Below are 22,845 nucleotides of genomic sequence, written 5' to 3' on the forward strand. Positions count from 1 at the left end.
GAGTCCATTTTCTGTAGGCTGTTTTTGAACCCAGTCAACGACGGGTACTTTTGCTAGTATATATATATTACATTTTTTATCACTTTGTTCAAGCTGGGGCTGGGATATTCTACTGAATTCCAAATGTCCCCCCCGCTACCTTAGATATTCCAACCGCGACATGTTTTTAAGACTGTACCTTTAAGTGCAATTGTTTGAAGTTTTCTCGCACTTAATTTACCGGATATATTTGCCAGGTAATTTTGTTATTTCTTTTCTATGAATCCAGTTACTCTTATAATTACTGAAGATCTTCTTAAAATTTCTTTTTTTTTTCATGTCATACATAAACCTTAGGTATTTCGTCATCTTTTGCCTGTGTGTCTGTGTGTAAAGAAATGTGTATGTTTATTTATGTTACATATACAGTCAAAATTTTTATTCTCTGGAAAAAAAATAAACACACGAAATAGATCGAAACCTCTCAAAGGACAAGAAACGCACTGTCCAGAAACTACTGCATATTAGTTTAAAATTAAAAAAGAATTGGTGAATTCACTTTATTTCAGCAGATATATGTTCCCGCCTGTTTTGTGGCATACACTAACATTTGAAGACATATTTCTTCGAATGTGAATGAGTTTCAACACGTTTTAAATGAAATAAAAATTCTAGTTAAATTATGATAATGATTATGTCGATTCTTTTAGTGAACAGATTCTTAATTTAGTCGATATTTCATCATCATCATCATCATTAATAATAATAATAATAATAATAATAATAATAATAATAATAATAATAATAAGAAGAAGAAGAAGAAGAAGAAGAAGAAGACATGTTCAGCATTTATTCGAAGCATTTTTCCGAATTACTTTTTGACGGAAGTTCTGTTTTTTTTTCTAGTCTATAAAATTGAGGAAAAGTGGGAGAGAAAAAGTAATTAAATAAAATAATTGATCGAGGCCTGCGTTCACTTTCAAGAGATATGAATCCCCATCGTAAGGGTAGCTGCGTGTGTAATTCTGAGACCAGAGTTGCTCAATCACTAACACCACCTTTCTTTAATCGGCACTGCTTGCCTCTAGTGAAAAGAGGAAATGTTAGATGACTGGAAACAATGCCGAGATAAGCGGAGAGTACACAGGGCACCCCGAATTCCCAAATAGTTACTCAGTTTAATACTGACTAGGCTCATCATTGCTTAACTTAGGTGATCTATCAGGCACCGGTGTGACAACGTGAATTATATCGTATTTAAAAAAAACCATTATAATAACAATATAAAAGTGAAATAACAACAAAAAAGTAAAAGCACAAACAGTATTGTACATTTTCTTTAATAAGTTTTTGTTTTCTTGCAATGTTATTTCCCAGTTTTAATAATCTATTTATATCTATAAAAGTGAACGTGTCTGTCTGTCTGTCTCTGTACATTTCCCTAAGCAATAGCTCTGACAATTTTTAGTCTACAGACTCGAAATTTGATATACAGGTTACTGAGATTTGGAAAAATCTATCTAATCAGTGTTCGGCCAGAAATTTGTTAAAGACTCAAAGTTCAACGATTTAACCTTTGAGAACTCTACCAAATTCCTCCGACAATTTTGGGTCTAAACACTTGAAATTTTAGATATAGGTTCCTTGGACATGGATCTAACTTAATAACTTGATTTGAGCCCAAAAGAATAAATTTTAAGGGGTAAAAAAAAAGGGGCAAAGTTAAAAAAATTGACTTCTACGGTCTCTTCCAAATTACTCAGACAATGTCTGGTCTAAACATTTGAAATTTTACATAAAGGGTATTCAGAGATAGGGCAAGCTTTTTAATCGGTTTGGGTCGAAAATTTTTAGTTACCAATATATAAACGTATGTATGCATGTATGTTTATATATCTGCCTAAAACTTTCGACATAGGCGACGGATTTTCACAAGATCAGTATCGTTTTTAAGTCCGACGTTTCAGACGACAAATATTTAAAAATTGGCTAAAACATTCATATCTTCACCTTCAGCTAGACACTTTTTCTACAGATGTGAACACTTTTTCGCCGATATTTTTTAAAGTTATCCTCTCCTTATGATTGTCTAGCCTTAATTTTAAAAAAAAAAATGTCGCTGCCCGTTTGGCGGAGATCGTAAGAGCATTACAGGTTTTTACCCCGTTCTTTTTCTCCTTCGCGGTACGGGTTCGAGCCTGCCTTCCTACTAACACTTTTTTTTTTTGTTCAACAGACACATCCAAACACCCGGGCAATGCCGGGCTGAAATGAGTATATATATACAGACAGACACTTTCACTTTTATAGATATTAGTATCTATAAAAGTGAAAGTGTCTGTCTGTCTGTGTACATTTCTCTATGCAATAACTCTGTCAATTTTCAGTTTACAGACTTGAAATTTGATATACCGGGTACTCAGATTTGGGGAAATCTTTCTAATCCGTTTTCGGAGAGAAATTTGGCTGCTAACGGGTCAAAGTTCAACGAGTTGATCTTTGAGAACTCTACCAAACTCTTCTGCCAATTTTGCGCCTAAACACCTGAAATTTTCGATATAGGTTCCTTGGACATGGATCTAACTTAATAACTTAGATTTAAGCCCAAAATAATAAATATTAAGGGGTCAAAAAAGGGATAAAAGTTTTTAAAAATTGACCGCTTTTTTTTTTGCTCAACATAGAGCTCCAAACACCTGGGCAACGCTGGGCTGAAATAATAGTGTTTAAATAAAAAAAGAACTTATTTTAATTCTCATGTCTTCATATTCAATCCTTTGATATCCTATAATTGTTCAGTTTTAAACAGTTTTACAACGTGTTAAAGAGTTTTGAAAAGGATTTCTTTTCGGTGTTGTTTTACAATCAAGAGGTACGAAAAAGTGGTAACAACTTAAAATACATAACAAATAAATGTTAACAAAGGCAAGATGCGTTACTCTCCTACCTTTGTGGAACATCTTTTAGTGGTTTTACTCACTTTAAAACGTTTAATCGATTCAAAAAACAGTGTCTACTGGTCTGTGATAAGAAGAAAAGGTCGCGAAGTCGCTCCTAAACTTCAATATTTTGAAAATGAAAGAAATATTTTAAAAATACTGTTAGAAACCCACCCAATATATATTATATTTATAATATATGTTACCGTGACATATATTGGATGGGCTTCTAACAGTGATTTGTATAATTTTTTTAGTTTATCAATTATCAAAATATTGAATTTTAGGAGCCAATTCGCCGCCATTTTTCTTGTTCTTACCTTACGCTAGATACTGGATTTTTCGAACCGATTAAACGTTTAAAAGTAAGTAAAACCATTAAAACTTTTTCAGATGGGTAGAATAGTAATAGCTTGCCTTTGATAACATTTAAATTTCCGTGGATTAAAAAAAACTTGAAAAAAAATTTTTTTTACATATATTTATCAAGTTCAAATTTATCCAGTTTTCTATTTTCCTTCACACTCCGTGTATTAAAATATTACTTAAAACACGTCACAAAATTTATAAACAAGGGAAAATCACAAATATAACAGAGTAACTTCTAAATGTACTTCTTTTGATTAGAACTAAAATGTAGTACCTGTTTTAATACTACGCTTTATCTTTTCTATCCTCGGTTAGTGAAGGTGTATCCCTAATAAACTGAGACAATTTTTATTTTTGTTCCAATCCAGAGAGCCCCGTTTTTGCGGGATCTGGAATTCTCCATATTAAAAATCAGCTTTGTGTTAAACTCTATGCTAATTAAACAGGAACTTTTAAATGTTTGCCACTTTTCGCCTAATTTTCATTTTCGTGAAAATATTTATTTCAAAGAACTACTGAAATTAGAGAGAACTAACATTTTCGTTCACCGAAATTCTTGCACTGTTAAAGAATTTGAACTCTCACCTCTTTTTTTATTCACCTTCACACTAAACAAAGCATATCTCCACTTGGACGCTAGAGGCTACTAATTGGGACCATGCTTAAGAAAGCTTAACAATATGTGGTTTTGAACTTCTGCATATCAGTACAGTTAGGCACGCAAGTAGTAGGAAGGGATTTCCAAGGTCTAGCTGTTCAAAGGAAGAAACTAATAGAATAGAAAGTTTTCTGGCATTTAGGGACCTCAACAGTGAAGGGGTGAGATCTTGTTGCTTAGCAGGTATTTCGGGATATGTATGACGAGTGGGCAACAGTGCAATGAGTTCATCAGAGCACATTGCATTAAAATACTTGCACTGGGATGCAATATTGCGGCGATGCGACTAGAGTTAGAGCCTAGCTGACAAAGCGGGACTTATTAAGGTCCGCAGATGTAAATGCGCTATAGGATATAGTGACTTAGATTTATTCTTCAATTTAAACGTTCTATAAAATTCTATTTCTTGCACATATTCATCAATATGTAATTAAATAACTGACTTTTTGAATTGCTTATTATCAATATTTACAGATATATAAAACTATTATCTTATTACGTTACGAGCAAGCCACCCAAATTATCCGGTTGTACAATGCGCTTGAATATGATGTTTCTGAATTTTTTAGATGAGGATTGGTTATTACGAAATCTAAATAAATTTTACTATCCCATGTTTGTATTATTATTCATCGAACTATTGTTCCAATCTTAAGCGTGATTTTCACAACGTTTCGGTCGATATAACCTTCAACCTACTTCCGGTGTATCTTGTCGAACTTGAGAATTTGGAAATGTGTGTATGCATATATGTATGTATATAAATGTGTATGTAAAATTCCGTCCAAATAAGTCCTTTGATATAACGGAGACGCGTTCGAAATGACTGTTTCTGTTTAAAGCAAAATTGTACCATGGTATATTTAACTTAAATTCAAACCATTATCACCGCACAAGCAATAAAGCAGGCATATGACATTAACAGTAAGTGTATAAGGGTTTGTTCGAAATGAATGTTTCTGTTTAGAGCACAAATGAAACATGATACTTGACTTTTACATTTTAAACTTTAATTCAAACTATTAAATATAAAAATAATTTTATAAAATCAACTCTACAGTGTAATATAGACTACAATGTGTTGCGGACTAAGTCACTGTGTGATGTGCATGCGCAGCTTCCTCGCGATGTACCTCGATGGGTCCCCAACCAGAGCAGGTAGTCAATCGATTTGATTGAAAAAATAGGCGATTTCACTCATTTCGATATCAATGAAAATATTGGAGTGAGAAACGTTCGTTGATCATCATTCAATTCCGGTCAACGTCGAGTCTCCCTGCTAATCTAATATATTTGGGGTAGTTGGAGTCACTGCTTAATTACGGCCACTTCCAGATCCACTCTAAGTCAAAGTTATAGTATCTATCAGGACTCCATCCATATCTTCAAAGGAAACTATCAGTTACAAACTATATGCTTACAAAATATACGCCTACAAAACGAGTCACACTACAAACCAATCCTATAAAACAACATATGTACGGCTTTGCTGTAAAGCGATCCACTGAGATGAAAGTGTAGTTAGTATCTGTCACTTTCAATTTGTAAGTTATCTTGAACAGTCACCAGCCATTTTTCACACGTAATTTCATGTTTTCCGTTTCCTTCCACCTAGATTTCACTCTAATTAAAAGACTGTCATACTTGTTTTCGGTTCTGAAAAAAAAAAAAAGGAAAACAGTTTATTATTCATAAAAGTTTGGGGATTATCTAATCAGGGTTTACCTTTTTTCTCTTATGATCCCTTAAGTTCCAAAGAACTTCTGTATATATAATAATATACACCCACACATAAAAACTTCAAACCAAATTGGTAATATATAAAAATTGATGGCCCCAAAAGTGAATGTGGTAGTGAGGTGATTGTTTCTAGTTAAGAGTAAGGCAGACATTGTTTTATCATTTTTGACCCAGGTTGAGTAACAACCCTCATTTGCCCCCACTTTTCATGGTGTTGTGTCTTATTTGTTTTAAATGTAAATCTTATATTTTGTGAAAATTTCAAAAGTGTAGTATCTGTTCTTATGCTACACTTCACCTTTTTGGTTCTTAGTCTCTGAAAGATAATCCTTCTATAATGAGGAAACGTTTTCTTTTGTCCCAAACCAGAATGTTCTGTATTTTTTCTTGAAAGGGGCCGATTTCCCCACATAAAAACTGACCTTGTGTCTAACTCTGCCCTCCTGAGGAAGCACGTAAATAGTGAAACAATGATTATTGAAATGAAAAAAAGACAACTACTATCTATAATAATAAAAGTGTTTATTAGACGAGAAAGTAAACCCAGCAATATAACTACAGATCGAATCAAACTAATTTACAAAATAGTGCCTTCTTAAATTTAGAAAACACTGCCTACTTAAATTTAGAAAACACTGCCTACTTAAATGTAGAAAATAGTGCCTATTTACTAACTTCTAACTAGGTCTGAATGTTATCTAATATTATTTTAACTTTGAGAAAATCCAGCTCCCAAAAGATGGGCACGCAGGATTGCACTGTACACCAATTGCCTTCGCCCGAAAACATTTCTCTTTTACTGATTGAGAATAGAAGCGATACAAAATACTAATCCCGGCTGGATAAATATACTGCAGAACGAAATATAGCAAAGATTGATTTTCTCAGTTCAACATTTTGCTGGTGGGCACAATATTAACCTGAAGTGATGTGACAATTCTATGCTGTTATATTAATGTCTTGAAATACAAACTTATTCATTACTGCCGACGTATCTGAAAAAAAAATCGTATCTCAAAATAATTAATCTTATTTGAATTAAAAGAAACAAACTTAATCCGTTCCAAGGTTAAGGAATTTACCCAAAAAACAAACCCAAATTATGCTTGAATTACATTCAACTATTACTAAAGAAAGATAAATACAACGGAAATTGATATATAATAAAGATGTTCATAAAAACAATAAAAATAGAGTTGTACTCACCGACTAGGCAGGTGCTAACTTAGTGAATGCATGCTAGGAGGAGCAAGGTACGAAAGCAAGACACACAGATGATATGGTAACTAAAAACGTAGGGAAATAAGACACAAAAATGCTGAATGAACTTACTAAATTGTTTATATTTAAGTCTTAATGTAACAGAAAGTATAAATAAAAAAAATAATTAATAAAATTGTAACCAACTTACCATGGAGAAAGGGATGAACGGATAACAAAAGTGAGCTACGAGGAGGAGGTAGAAAAAAAGGGCTGAGGCAATATAGCTCAACATACGTAACACACACACATACGCTTTTATTCACTTGCGTTGAGTTTTGTATTTTGGGAGGGAGTTTTTTTTCCTTTCGCTTTGTTTTTAGTGTGTGTGTGTGGGGGGGTTCATTAAAAACATTTTTTGGCGTTAATCGGTCAGTAGCTGTAAAACAAGCTCAAACCTCTGTCCAATAACCGCAATGTTGCAACCCAGTGCTTTTTTTTTACAAGCGGCCTAAGAGAATGTGCTGCGAACTCGTATCACTGGTGTCCCCTCGACTTAAATATCCCCGATTAACTCGACAAACAGCAAAATCTCACATCTTTTTTGTAGAGATACCCGGATGCTGAAGAAATTTTTACTTTCATAGTTTCTTTTCTTAAACTGTTAGACTTTGGAGTTCCCTCCTTGTATTTTGGTTCTCTATCCATACAAACATGCAGATATTTAAATGCAATATGGACATACATCTCGCTGATCAATTTCCAACTTAGAATGTTCTTATAGGCGTGGTCCCTAATTTACAGCAGACCCATACCTCTCGGTGAAAAATTCCCTTGTTTTGAATATGTAAAGTTGTTTTGTTTCAGGACATATCAACCCTTTGAATTGTTTAATGCGGTATCGATTAATTTTGGATAAAAGGTTTTGTGTCTCAAATTCTTTACTACATAAAAAAAAATGCGAGCATGAAAGTAATATGGTTAACATTAAACTTAGAAAAGTAAAAGAACTATCAGTTAAAACTGGAAAATAAAAAGACAAGATATTCTAGTAAAAAATATAAATTTATAACTTAAATTATTGCAGTATTAAGTATTTGTAAAAAATCCAATTTAATATCATTTAATCAATTCTTAATGCTGCAATATTTTAAGTTGGTTTCTTTTCTAATTTTTACAACTAATCATTTTACTTTTCCAAGTTTAATCCTAACCATATTACTTTTCATGCTCACATTTTTCTACGTAATCCATGAGTTTTTCAGGCCTTGCTTTGTTAACAATCCATAAAAAAATATTACCAACTTCTTAAATTGACTAAATAAAAAATCAAATAAAAGACGTAATTAAGTTAATAAATAGTTAGCAGTTGGTTTTAACCGGCGAGCCAAGGCGAAAAGTCGGTTAGCGATTGAATACTGTGACGGTGAACTATCAGCGACAGAGAAGCTGAGCGGTGAATTATTGGCAACAGTAGTCAATGGGTCGACGTAATCGTGGCGGCAGGGCTAACAACGTCGGCGCACAACGAATGAACACATTGCGAGGAGGGCAAATAGAATTGTTTACTATGGTAAGCAACAGTCAATCAGTTAAAAACGTCTCTCGTTCCTTCCATATATTGAGAACCTTTGAACACCAGTAATTTTATTATAACTTTTGTTTTACTGAACAAAAATTGTATTTTCTTTTCAATATATAGCTGAGAAGGTGACCGATGTTCTGTAAAATTGTTTGGAATTTAGTCGCATAATGAGTAAGAGGTGAAGCTTTAAAGTATTTCTAAACGAGTAAAAGTAACACTTTATTATATTATTCAAACACAGTGTTCGAATGATATCCTCAAATATTTATTCATGATGTTTGGTTTGGTTGTTTTGTTTTTAGGACATTTCAACCCTTTTCGGGTTTTCTTTAAATCTAAGTATTTATATCTTCAAATATGTATTCATGATGTTTGGTTTAGTTGTTTTATAGAGGAAAATTGTTTTAATTTTTGAATTTCGAGAGCATGCTTGAGTATTGGAAAGGGGAAGATAATAACATAAATGACTGGTACATTTTATATTTTCAAACAACATGATATCGTCACACCAGGAAGAGTACATATGAGTGAAAACAGACAAAAAACTCTCATTTCGAAATAAAGGAAAATAATGCTTAAGCAGGAGCATCATCTAGTAGCGAATCGGACTGTACTTCATCCCAACAAAAGCTTCGTATGGTTTAGGACAAGCTCTAGGCTTCCGATATTAAAAATGATTTCAATAAACATTTGCTTTATTATGAATCATTAATGCGTATTTTCCAAAGTTACGTATAGGCAGAAAACACAAACACATGGTATTTTCTTTTGTAGTTTAATTAATAAAGAAATGATATAATGTTTCTAAATCGATAGGATGGATATTGATAACTCGTATTATTTGGATTATTCGGCTTGTGTCCTCGTTCCATTCGAAATTCCGTGCAGATTTCCGAGTTTGACAGAAAGATTCTCGAGTTCGACAAGATACACCTGAAAATGTCAGAGATTACATTATTCAAAACCTTGCAAAGTTACACTACAGATGAGAACAGTAGACCGAATGATCCAAAATAATACGAGAGATGACGTATTTTAAAACAACGTAATTCCTAAAAAAATATTAGGTTTGACGAAATTTAAGTTTCGAACATCTATACACAGTAACGTTTTTTTTTTTTTGATTATTTTTTTTTTACCAAAGTGTTACTGCCAAAAACGGTTCTACATAGTTATTTCTAGCAACACTTTTATAAGGGAGTAACAAATAACAGTAAAGAGACCTCATATGAGTGGCATGCTCCGGTCAGTGTACTTTCGTAGTAGACGTAGTAAAAGTTCCGTCCCCAACAATCAGTCCGACAGAAACTGGGCCATTTCGATGGTCTTTTTACTGTAGAACTGATGCAAAATATTCTCTGTAACCATAAGAGGAGCAAATTTATCACTTATTGTTCTAGGCGCTCTCACCGGGAAATGCCGACGGGGCTACTCAGACTTATTTTTGCAGGGTTAGAGTGCTCCTGCTCTTGGGGCGCTGACCCATATTCTCACCGCCCAACCTTGTCACATCCTCTCGCGGTGGGAGAGTGATAAATACTGGTAAGGAATGTCGGCAACTTTTGGCTAAAATCAAAGTGTAGTATCTGTTCTATTACTAGATTGTTAGAAATTGCATTGTTGAGCTTATACAGTTCTTATTCCTTTTACCTTAGATTTCACGTAAAAAAATAAAATAAAGAGGTCACATTTGGTGCAATTCTTCGCACCTTTTTGACCATGCGCTGTAACAACTTTAAGCGAACGATTCATTAACCTTGCGCAAACCAGTTTTGTGATTTACCGTACCATTTATAAGAACTGTTCTCAGTATGAAAAATGGATTAACCGGTATCCAATAACAGCCTGGCTACGCAAAACGTATCGTTTTACAATGACGCAGCACTGTATCCTATATGTAAGTGTTTTCTCAACGATTGCGTGCGTAATTTCACAAGTTCTTTTATGAGAAAAAACATGTCACAGTATCTTATACTTTCGGTCAAATAAAGAGAAATCTTTCTAGATTGAAGAAGTTTTTATTTTTGTTCCGATGCAAAATGCTTCTTTAGAAGTGCTAGATTTTCTCTACGTTAAAAATCGAACTAGTCGAACTCTTCCCCTCGTAGATAGGCAAATAAATAAGGACACTGAATAAGAATAGTATAATCTAACAAAAGTCAACGTAATCTAAAAATCACAAATATAGAAGACATTTATGATGTACGTACTTGACACGGAACGAAAATTTCATATTCAAAAAATCACGTAATTTGATCAAGTAGCTTCTGATATAGAATATAATACATTTTTACGATTTTTAGCAAGTGCAATAGCAAATGGCAGTAATTACAAGGTTGGTGTAGATCTCAGTAATTCGAATTGAGTTACTCACTTATTTATTACATCACCATCATCATCATCATAGATTCTACCGTTTTAACAGTGTCTGCGACCACAACACTCCAAATTGTAGAGCCATGATAATCTCGGGAAGACAAGTAAAGACTTTTGATTCGGGGGTGCATCTCCTCCAGTGAGTTTAACACGCCTTCAAATACCAAATTTCTACGACTCGACACGGTACATACAGCGCCTAGCCTTCCCAAATGGTCACTCACCTGGTACTGTCCAAGCTAATCATTGCTTAACAGTTGATCGTGCAAGAACCAATGTTTCAACGGGATTGTTCCGTATTTATTACATATGGCGTCATCAAATATGTTTATTTTAAGTTAAAAAAATACTTGATCAATTTATGTGATTATTGGAATATGACATTTTGTTCCGTGATGGCCACATACATCATAAAGATGTGTTGGTAAATTAAAAAAATAGGTTGAGTTCTGAACTTGCGTCAAGTTTACATTTAAAATAATCGATGGGTGTATATATTTAATTTTCATCTGAGTTCTTTGTTGGCATTCTGTTTTTTCTTCGTTTCTCTCTTCTCGTTTGTGTGGTTTTGGGATTTGTCTCATTTCATTCAGCACGCTAAGTTGAAATCCGACGTCGCATTTTACCGTCGTTTCATTCTTTTTGTATTGTTAGTCTACCGTCACGCTCTGTTTCATATTCTCACAATTTAAGATTCGGTTCGTTTGATACAGCAGGGGTGCATTGCATGTTTTTATTTTTACCTTAGAAATAACTTTATACTACAATTCATCTGTTCTTCGGTCAATGAAGGAGAACTATTTCTAGACCATGGCAAGTTTTATTTTTTTGTTTCCATATCCAAAATGGAGTACTGTTGCCACATGTGCGAAAGAGTTGCTAAAAGCACCCTCTCATGCGTTGCTAATGTACAAAATCATCTTCGAAATCTAGTAGGTGACGTCCTTTTCTTCTCTCTACTACTCTGAGAGTCTATCAGTCAGTCTCTGCTTTATCGGAATTATTATGGCAATTGCTCGACTGCACTTCAATCTTTTGTCGCCTCCCTCTAGAAAACAACCACTGTCAATAATTTCTCTTACTCTCTATCTGTATCTAAATCTAAACGAAAATTCTGTGGGTAAAGTTTATTTTTTAGAACTACCAATTTGTGGAATAGAGCACCGCGGGGTTGCCTCCCAGCTGAAAATAACAAAGTCAAGTGTAAAGAGTTCTTATTGTGCTGTCCTCTTAAATAATCAAATCCTACCAAAATTTACCATTTATGATCGTTACAGTGTTGTTTTTCCGGCAATCTAGCACTCATTAACGCTTATACTTGAGTGGTGGTCCCCTCTTATAAAATAATTTTGAGAGAGTTGCATATTTTAAAAAATAAATAATAAAAAAGCAACTTTTTCATGGCAGTCATAGATTATATATATATAATTATAAAACTCAAATGACCTTGTAATGAGTGATGTAACCACACATCCGGTTTACGACTTCCGGTTGCGCATGTGTACATAAACATAAACACATAACAGCGTAAACAAATACACACAAATTGCTACTGTTGCAGAATTTCACCTGCGGACTGAAATATTAGCGTTATTATTTAGAAATTATTATTTAACATGGGAAGGATGGGGATGTTTTGATACTATTCTGTATTACAAATATACTGTCGCAATTTTCTTACAAATAAATCAACTTTGACCCGTTGATAACTATAAGAGCATTTTACAACAGCGATTTACACACGTTCTTCTTTTTTTTTTAATTTATTCTCCATTTTCAATACCCCTTTCTTAAAAACATTCATAATTTTTTTCCACACTACCAACATAAATAAATAACCCCGAAAATGTTTTTTTTACAAATAAATAATCAATACAATAAAACGTATTGTTTTACTGTGTACGTTTTCAGCGTCCCAATTGTTATTTTTTCGTGTTCAAATTATCCAAATAAACAATTGTTAATACTTTCTGTTTTTTTTTTTACATAGATCATTTCCACATTGTCTTAATTAGTTTTATTGATCTTATTATTAACATAAATTAAATATTTGACCCAATTGGCCATGTATGTGTGTTTAAAATAAATGAAAATGTTACATTTTATTTTCATTTTCTATTTAAAAAGCCATTCTTAACATGGGGAGATTTTTTTTATTATGCTGTACTTTCAACTAACAATTTCATTTAAAATGATGTATCAAAATTTGAATTTAACTTGAAGTATTACGGTATCTGTTCAGTGCACATTACCTGTAAGTATGGCAAACCACTTATAATTCAATGGCTGTAAGTTTTTTTTTTCAAAAATAAACAATTATAAACAGAATGACTAATAAAAATCTATCTATATTCTTTTTTCATTTTAATATAGTTTCATAGAAATGTTTCTATTATGTCACAAAAACTATTTTCTTTACGTCAGAAGTGTCACGCTCATACATTAATTCCATAGCTAATCTAACATACTGACCCAACGGGTCTCGGGTAGTCTAGTATATATATATATATATATATATATATATATATATATATATAAACTTAATTTATTTTAAATCCTTGTTTACTTTGTTACAAAAGTGGTTAAAATCATGTTAAATTAAACCAAATAAAACAGAGGTGTTGTTACAGCCATTTGAATTTTAGATAGTCGCTCCAAAATCGAGAATTAAACAAAATATCGATGAAAATTTCAATATTCCCACCATTGGTGACATTTATTGGATTAGTGGGGTGTCTACCGATATTTTGTTTTCGATTTTTGAGCAATTATTGAAGGTTCAAATGGCTACAAGAAAACCGTTATGTTTTTCATTCTAACTACACATTTGTTTCAAAATAAATAAACATTTTAAAATCAGTTAAAACAATAAACCTTATCCAGGTCGGTAGAAAAGTAACTTATTTTATCTTTGGTAACATTTACTTTCTGTATATTTATTTTTATATACTTCGTTTGTAAAAACGTAGAATATCACCCTTCCAGCTTTACCTTCTCCTTTTAAAAACAGATTAGTTTATTACTAATCATATGAATCACTCTTACAGGGAATGCCAACAGAGATGCTCAGGCATGTTTGTAGGCGATAGTACAACTGTCTAGAGTATTGGCTTTTCAAATATCACCTTATCTTGTACTGAATCTCCTCAGAAGATAAAAGCGGCATTTGTGTGTAACTGTGAGCACGTTGGAAAGCAAGTAAATTGGCTTAGTTTAAAGGATTCAAATCACGAATTTCGAACGGTTGTGATACAAAATCAAATCAAATCGAATAGGTCATTTTAATCAATAACTAAACATGCCTACTAATTCTGTGATGGTTCAAAACATTTTCCTAATATTGATACAATCATCGATTCGGATCTAAATTTCCGATTCTGATGTGATTACTGATCCCGATTCTTTGAAATTTCCAAATATCTAATTAGAGATTTGTTTCTTTTTTTATTTTTGTATTACTGTAATAAGCTCTTTGTGATGTCAAAACATTCTCACAAGTGTAAAAAATGCACACATTTCTCAAAGGTTTTCCTTGGAGTTGATTGAAAAAAGTGACGAGACACAATACTTATTTATCTTTTAAAACAAAACCGATTTGCATTAAATCGTCGTCAGTTAATACAATTCTAGTTGAACTAGCGGGACCTGTGGAAATTCCACAGGGGACTCATTCATATGTAATATATTGATATTGGCATTCTGTATATGTTTAGCGGATATGGAGACGGTCTGATATCATTGTAGCTTTTTTGTTAAAATTGCAAGCTATGCTAGTAGGGACGCCCGGCGTGGCCCAGTCGCAAAGTACACTTAAATATGATATTTTAATTCTTGCAGATTTCATACATATTACTATAGAGTTAATATTCTATCGATTTCTATATGTTATAAAGTTGCGATTTAAAAAATAAAACATATATTCACAGGACTTGGGTGCATCACCTTGAATCGACACCGAAACCAAAACTTATGATACGTATATGTGCATATATATATATATATATATATATATATACATATATATATATATATATATAACTTGAGTTCTTTGATCTATAATCGAAACCGAAACCAAACGTACGAAGAATTCTTGATAAAATTATTTATATATAAAAAAGGTTGCTGGAGTGTCATCAGCTATAATCGAAACCGATACCAAAACTTATGGCTAATTCTAGGGGAAATTATTTATTACAAGAAATGGAAGTCCATAACAATTTAACGACAGTCACTCGGGTGTAAGCGTGACACACAAAATAATTAACACACACGCTATCCTATTAATATATAGATTATTTCATAAACAAGTGAAAATAGTCAACAATTAGCATGAAAAATAAAAAAAAACATGGCGTAGGAACAGAATAGCTATCAACTCCTCTTCCCCATATTAAAAATCAGTTTCTAAATAATGTTGATATTTAGAAGACCATTCTTACCATAAAAAGCTAATGATAAGATTTTTTAAAACTAAAATGAGCCTTCAGTCTATCCAAAAGAAAATTCATGATTTAATTTTGCTGATGCTTTAAAAAATAAATATTTATAGTTAGTACAAGCAATAATAAAAATTGAGTGAAAATATTAAAATAATTGGTTTTAGAATCGGGAATTAGGCTGATATTTTGTCCGATTCCGAAACCTTAAATACTTCTATTTTTCCAGTTCCTATCAATCGTCCCGGCACTAACACCTACCAACTTTTAATTTTTCTTCTTTCTTTCTTTTTTTTTTTTTGACAACTGGTCTGTTCTTAATTTATCAACTTATTTTAGAAGTAGGATTTCTTGATTGAACCAAATTGTTATAAAACAATATCTGATTATGTTTCGAAATTTTTCAGATAGATCGATAATTTGTACTTTGAATTATTCAAACTGTTGATCCCATCTCAGAACGTTTTGCCAAAGAAACCTTCGACCATCTTCAGGTGCATATTGTCGAACTCGAAAATCTTTCGTTTGAACTTTAACATAAATTATAAAGGAACAGATGTCAATTCACTTTCACATTTTTTTTTTAATTTTACAAAGAATCTATAAGCAAAACGAACTTAAAATCTTCTCTCAACATGATCTTTTTAAATATAAAATAATGTAGCCAATTTGAAAACTTAAAAAAACAGACATGTTTTTTTGTTTTGAAAAGTTTAGGAGAGGAAATAGAGTTAACGATTTTTAATTGATAAAAAGCGACTATAAAGAGAGGTTATTCGTTTCTCATAAATAAATATTTGTGATGATGATGATGTGACAGTAGGCGTCGAACAAGTAAATTAATATTTAATTATTTTAATATAGATAACTTCAAAACATTCAATCTTTTAACACTTAAGAATTTGAAATCGGAAATAACTTTTTATTAATTAATTCAAATGCTTTATAGTTCCTTAAAATGTCTTCTTATTAAATAAGTCATTATTTTTTCAACTTTTAATAATAATTGTTGATTTATTTATGACGAAATATGAATGCAGTCAGGTAGATTTAACTTCGTAATTAAATAATTTTTCTTAAATATAATTTTTAACAACTTAGTTTCATATTACGCTATTACTTGCTTTTTTATTTAATTTCAATCGGAAATTTGGACGGAAACAGAAATAAAAATTGCCTCAGTTTAGAAGGAATCCTTTTCTATGATTTCTACTATGATTGAGGACAGATATATTTTAATCCTTACTTGAAGTCGGAACTACAAGATCATATATTCTAGCGCCCCTAAACAACCACTCTCTCCGAGTTCACAAAATAAAAATCTCCGTTCCATTAGCATCCTCAAACAGATGCAAGTGCTCAATAGGTAATACAGCTGAAAGATGTAACCCATTCGCCATCACACAAAGGAGGGGATAATCCACAGGAGGATATACACCGAGAGGCCGGGTATAAATATGCCTAAGCAATAATATATATTTAAGCATTGCTCCTATTTACAATGCCTTTAAAGTTTGAAAACTTAAAAAAAGTTTTTTAAAGTGGAGAAAAGGAACAAAACATAAAAATTGTCGCAGTCGTGAAGGAAGTGCCTTCTACTAATAGAGAACAAGAAATTGAAGAGTAGCATCTGAAGAACATATACTATACTTTGAGGTATTTAATTGCTCCCCCACTGAGCAAATTAGGCACAAGTGAGGAGTGAAGGGGAAATGGGGACCAACTCCCCGGGGAGCAGGGGAGCTGGGTAGTGACAATTGGTATGAAGGGCCGCACCTACATTGACCAAGGCCCCACATGTGGGGTCTCCCCCACATATGGTCCCTGCTTGCAGCATCTGCCGGAACAGATACTACACTTTGATCTTGACCCAAAGGCTAGTTTAGCAAGAATATTTTATAATTTTATATTGTATCGTTAGAACTGTAATTAGTAATAAGTATGTAATTTTCTTGTACATTAATCTGACTAATGTTCACATCTTGAGTGTTATTTACATAACGTTTCGGTCTATACAACTGCCTTTCTACTTCAGTTTATGAGTCGCCATTTTTAATCTGAACTTTCTTATTATGATAAAATTTATAAAAAAACTCAAACTACCAATAGCGGATAGTAAGATAAGGTTTACTATTTATGTATGATAAATTTGATCCTGGTCAGTGCGAGATAGATTACCATTAAGAATACCAAGCGCTGTAAGTAAGATTACCTAGACCCCCCTATAAGAATTGTAAAATCATCATCTCCCTTACTCAGGTGGACAGCTTGTGTATTCTATATTAACTAGACACTTCCTCCGCTGGGAGAAGTCGGCTCAATCCGCTTGGTGTTAATACCGCTGGCTTGACGTCGGTATGATGAATTAAGGCACGACAAAGTCACGACAAGTCACCGCAACTGGCTTCTGAGAGTGGTGTTTAAGCATGTCGTTGAGCTACCTGGTATTCTTATGCCAAGGACAACAAGAATCAACCGATTTTAATGAAATTTAATTTTTGGTATGCTGTCTTTTCTCCGCTACAAAATCTTTGTAAACATAAGGTAATTGTCTTCATAGCTTCACATTTATTTATGGATGTTGGTCGTCTAATTCCTTTCTCTAAATACTATTAGGGTATGTGTTGTTCAGAATTACCTGTATTTTCTTGTTTATTTTGTTTCAGCTTGTTTGACTCGTTGGTCCAGCGGCCTTTATCATTCTGCAATGTTACTGCTCATTGTAATACAATTTCCTATTTCAGTGGCTTCTTCCTAAAACTGCAAAATTACCACAACAAATAAAATCTTCACGTTGTCCTTCATGTAAGTGCTGATTGTAAAAATTTAGGAAACCAATACAACAACGTATTCAATCTAAAAATATCGCGCTATACGAATTTACTTATTTACTTTTCTCTAACAAAAATATGACATAATATTTTCTTCATGAAGGAATAAACAGTTCAGATCAATTAGTCCTAAGAGTCTGGGCAACTTTGATGTTGGGACTTTATTTCTGTTGGACTAACTTATTTCTCCAAAGGTTTATCTTACTCTTTTAGAGGGGGCTTAGTTTTTTGGTAAGCGCCTGATGCTCACCTTTCGTGAAGTCCGACGGGGTTACTAAGGCATTTCTCGTATGCCAGAGTGCACATCTCGTAAGCTGGCTATTCAAATTAAACTTGATCTTGTATCTAATTTTCTGAGAAAGTAAATCATTTTAACCAGCTTATTTATTTCTTATTTTCCTCTAACAACAATGCAACATTTTTCATGAATGTCTACGCCAGCACAGATTTGGCGCTCTTCTATATAAAAAAGAAAACAAACAATACAATAACAATCAGTGGTCATTGTCTGATTACAATAGACTCTTTATATAAAGTTTCTTGTCACGTTAAATGAAGGTCTCACACCATTAGATATGCCCTGACTAATCCCATGCAATATGATCTAAAGTTTAATTTAATGAAAGTGGAAATTTACTAAATTGCTTGTCATATATGATTTCGGAAGTTTATAACGACGCTTCATTATTCACTATGAATGGAAAACCAACGACGATAATATTCCATTGTTTAAACTTTAAACACATCGTTTCATTCCGTTCGACTGTGATGAGTCATTGTAAAAACGCGTAACAAAAGTAACTGACATCTTATCATAGAGATGAGTGATTGATTGTAAACAGGAAACGGAATGACCACAGCAAATGAAAACGTGAACAATAATCATACGCGTAGATATAACTGGAGAAGAGGAACGCTTACCTTCCATCTCCAGATTTTACTCTTGTTCACCCCTTATAACGATATATTGCCACTTGGATATAAACAACTACTATTTGATGCTATGTCTACAAGGGGCTATGCAAGGAAATGAACGAAATGACTGTTCACATTAAATTTATACTTCTGCATGTCAGTACACCCAGGAAAACAGGAAGCATGGAGAGAATTCCAAAGTCTAGCAGTCCAAGCCAAGAAACTATTAGAATAAAATGATTTCCGCATCTTGTTGCTAGACGTTTTTTTTTACTTGGGAGTCACCACTTATCAAGGCACAAAGACCACTCGAGGATAAGGGTTAATGAATGTAATGTGGAACCGTTAATAGTGTAAATTGGGTAGAATTTGATTATTTATAGCGGACGGCTCGACAAGAACATTTTAACATTTGATTTGGAGGCTCGCATGTTATATTCCACCGAGAAGCAGGCCAGCGGAATAGTGTTCCAGAGGCGGAAAATGCTAGAAAATAAGTTTTGTTTATTAAATCTGCGTTTAGATTTAGGCACAGATATAGAGGAACTCGTATATAGTAGTTGGAGCAAATCGAGTGTTTTTTTGTGAAAGTTTGGCAAAGTGGACCATAGATTGGCGTTCAGTCGAGCACTTGTCATGAAAATAGCGACAGAACAGAGACAGACTCGCAACGTCTCTCCTGTGGGAAAGAGGTTGCAAGGCAGAGAAAAGAACATTACCTATTAGATTTCGAAACTAGTTTTGAACTCTATCAATGTTGGCTAGGGTGTGTCGAGCAGCTCCTGCCCAGATGTGGCAACGTTACTCGATTTTAGAGTGTGCCTGGCTCTTATACAGATAGACGATTGCATCAACAGTGAGATACCTACTGGAGCAGTAGAGTGATCCAACCATTTTTTTCAGCGATCTTGGGTTTATCAAGGTATTTACGTCGGGTGAACGAGTGCAGTGAGTTTCTTAACGTACATTTCATAGATGAATTTATAAAGTTAGGTATTTACTAGGAGTACAATCCACAGTCAAATAATGCCTAAGATTTAAATTATAGCAAATACTCAGCATTATAGGGTAGAATATCAAGTGTAAGTGGGATACTCATGTGAAAAGAGTACGCTCTTCCACTACACCTTAGTGTAATAATCAGTCCTCTCTATCGTTCCGAACATTTCACACATCTGAAGCTACTCCTTATCTCGACAAACCATGTATGTATGTTATATATTTTGTTATATTTGAGTTAATGAATCGGTGCACCATTTAAAAATTCTTGATAAGGTGTAGAAACATATGTGCAATTGATTCGTTTCACCCTTTGTAATTCTCTGCATTTTTCCCTATCACAGACGTGATGTTGCTAGTTTCAGTATTTTCTGTAAATACTACTTTTTTTCAGATTTGTCTCATCTATACCCTACTTTATGTGTTACACCTCGTTCGATTCGTTCATCAAATTGTCTCTACCAGTTCGCTGTTTAAATACCTTATTGTAGTATAGCTTCCTATTCTAGTAGTTTCTTCCCAATAACTTCAGGCTTGTGGAATTTCCTTCTTGCTGACTGTATTTCTCCTACCTATAGTTTTTGTCTTTTCAAGACTAAGTACAATAGACATCTTCTGTCTTTGCGAGAAACATCTCTAGTTCTTGTTAGTTCTGTACACCCCTTTTTGGCAGCGGTTTCTATATAAAAAAGCTAATAAAAATGGAGCCTTCGGGTCTCTTTCCACTATGGTTGACCATTTTACTTTTGCATCTTCATATGTACTTGACTGCCTCTTAAATTAATAAACTTTATTATGGATTTTCTTAAATTAATAAACTTTATTATGGATTTTCTTAAATTAATAAACTTTATTATGGATTTTATTAAATTAATAAACTTTATTATGGATTTTCCATGTTATGTGTAAGAGGTCTAAGAGTATGCGATATTCTGTTTAATTTAGTTCAATATGGTTTCCGCTCTACAAGATCTACCGCAGATGTGCTGACGGTTATATCCCACAGGATTAGTGAATCTCTTGACAAAGGCTTCCTTTCTAGGGCAATTGGTCTTGACATATCAAAGACCTTCGACAAGGTATGGCATAAGGGTCTACTTCACAAGATTTCCAGCTACGGTATAACTGGAAATGTTTTCTCAATCATTAAATCATTTCTCTCCGATAGGCTCATAAGAGTAGTGGAAGATGGACAAAAATCGGAGGCCTACAATATAAATGCTGGAGTCCCTCAGGGGTCAATCCTGGGCCCAACTCTCTTCCTGATCTACATCAATGACCTCCCTAAACACATACTTAGATCATTCGTTGACATCTATGCTGATGACACGACCATCTACGGCAACACATCAAAGGCTGTAAATGACAAAGTTCTCTCTGATTCTCTCTCCTCTGATCTCGAACGCGTGGTTCAGTGGGGGAAGATGTAGCTGGTTACCTTTAATGCATCCAAAACCAAACTCCTATCCTTACATCATCAACGCTCTGATCCCCATCTGGCATCAATTGTGATGGATGGTTCTCGTCTGGGTGAGGCTCCGTGTTTTGACAAGCTTCTGGGTTTGACCTTTACTCCTGATCTGAAATGGAACACGTACATCAAGTCTGTTGTCAAGGTCGCTGGAAAGATGGTGGTATCCTTCTACCGCTCCAGAAGATATCTCACTACTGATGCAATTCTCTATCTATATAAAAGCCAAGTACGTCCAAGGATGGAATACTGTTGCCATATCTGGGCAGGAGCTGCTAAAAACAGCCTATCCTGCCTTGACAGAGTACAAAATAGACTTCGTGGCTTAGTGGGGGATGACCTTTTCTCTACCCTGCAACCTCTCTCCCACAGAAGAGACGTTGCGAGCCTGTCCTTGTTTTATCGTTTATTTCCATGCAGATGCTCGTCTGAACTCCAATCTCTGGTCCCCCCTCGCCAATCTTTCACGAAAAACACCCGTCTAGCGTAATCCACTGTGAAAAATTTCCCCCACTCTATATCTGTGCCTAAATCAAAACGCGGATTCCATGAACAAAGCTTCTTTCTTAGAACTGCACGCCTGTGGAACTCTGTTCCGTCTGCCTGCTTCCCTCCGGACTACAACTTGGTTGTCTTCAAGTCCAATGTTAACAAATTCCTAATGAACCGCCCCTTTAAATAAACATTTCAGCAAATCTCCTCACTAACGTAATGTACTTGCAATAACCCTTATCCCTGAGTGGCTTCTGGGCCTTGATAAGTGGTGATCACTGTGTAAAAAAAAATGTATTTAAATATTTAAGAAAGAGTGTGAAAGTCCTTTATAAAAATTCAGATACCTAAACAACATTAATAATAAATATTAGTATAAATATTTCTTACATTTCAGTTTTTTTGGGGACATATGGATATAATCTTCAATTTTAAAATATCAGATTTGTATAGAATGTAATTTATTAAACACCAATTAGGAAAATTTTCCGAATTTCTTCCTAAGACCACAGAAGTTCACACCTTAGGGAATAGATCTTAAAAATTTTCATCAATACCGAAAAAAATTCATAACATAAGGATAACTATACAATCAAAAATACAGAGTAGAACGATAAACCTGTCGCACTAGAAAAGACGACATGATTTCATTTCCGTTTGATGAAAATCGGTTTTGTTTTTTTTTGTTGCAGACCATCTACTAGTTGGCCAGTTGTGTACAAATCTCAAGAGTGATAGGAGCCTTCTATTGTGTCTGAAAGTGACAAAATGTTCAAGAGCTTGATCGAAGATGCGCCAATGTACAACTCATGCTTTCTACCTATCCAAGGTATGACAACAGGACCATTGCCAGCA

Source organism: Euprymna scolopes, chromosome 3 (genome assembly GCF_053919585.1).
Source record: "Euprymna scolopes isolate OS-2025 chromosome 3, ASM5391958v1, whole genome shotgun sequence".
Taxonomy (NCBI): domain Eukaryota; kingdom Metazoa; phylum Mollusca; class Cephalopoda; order Sepiida; family Sepiolidae; genus Euprymna; species Euprymna scolopes.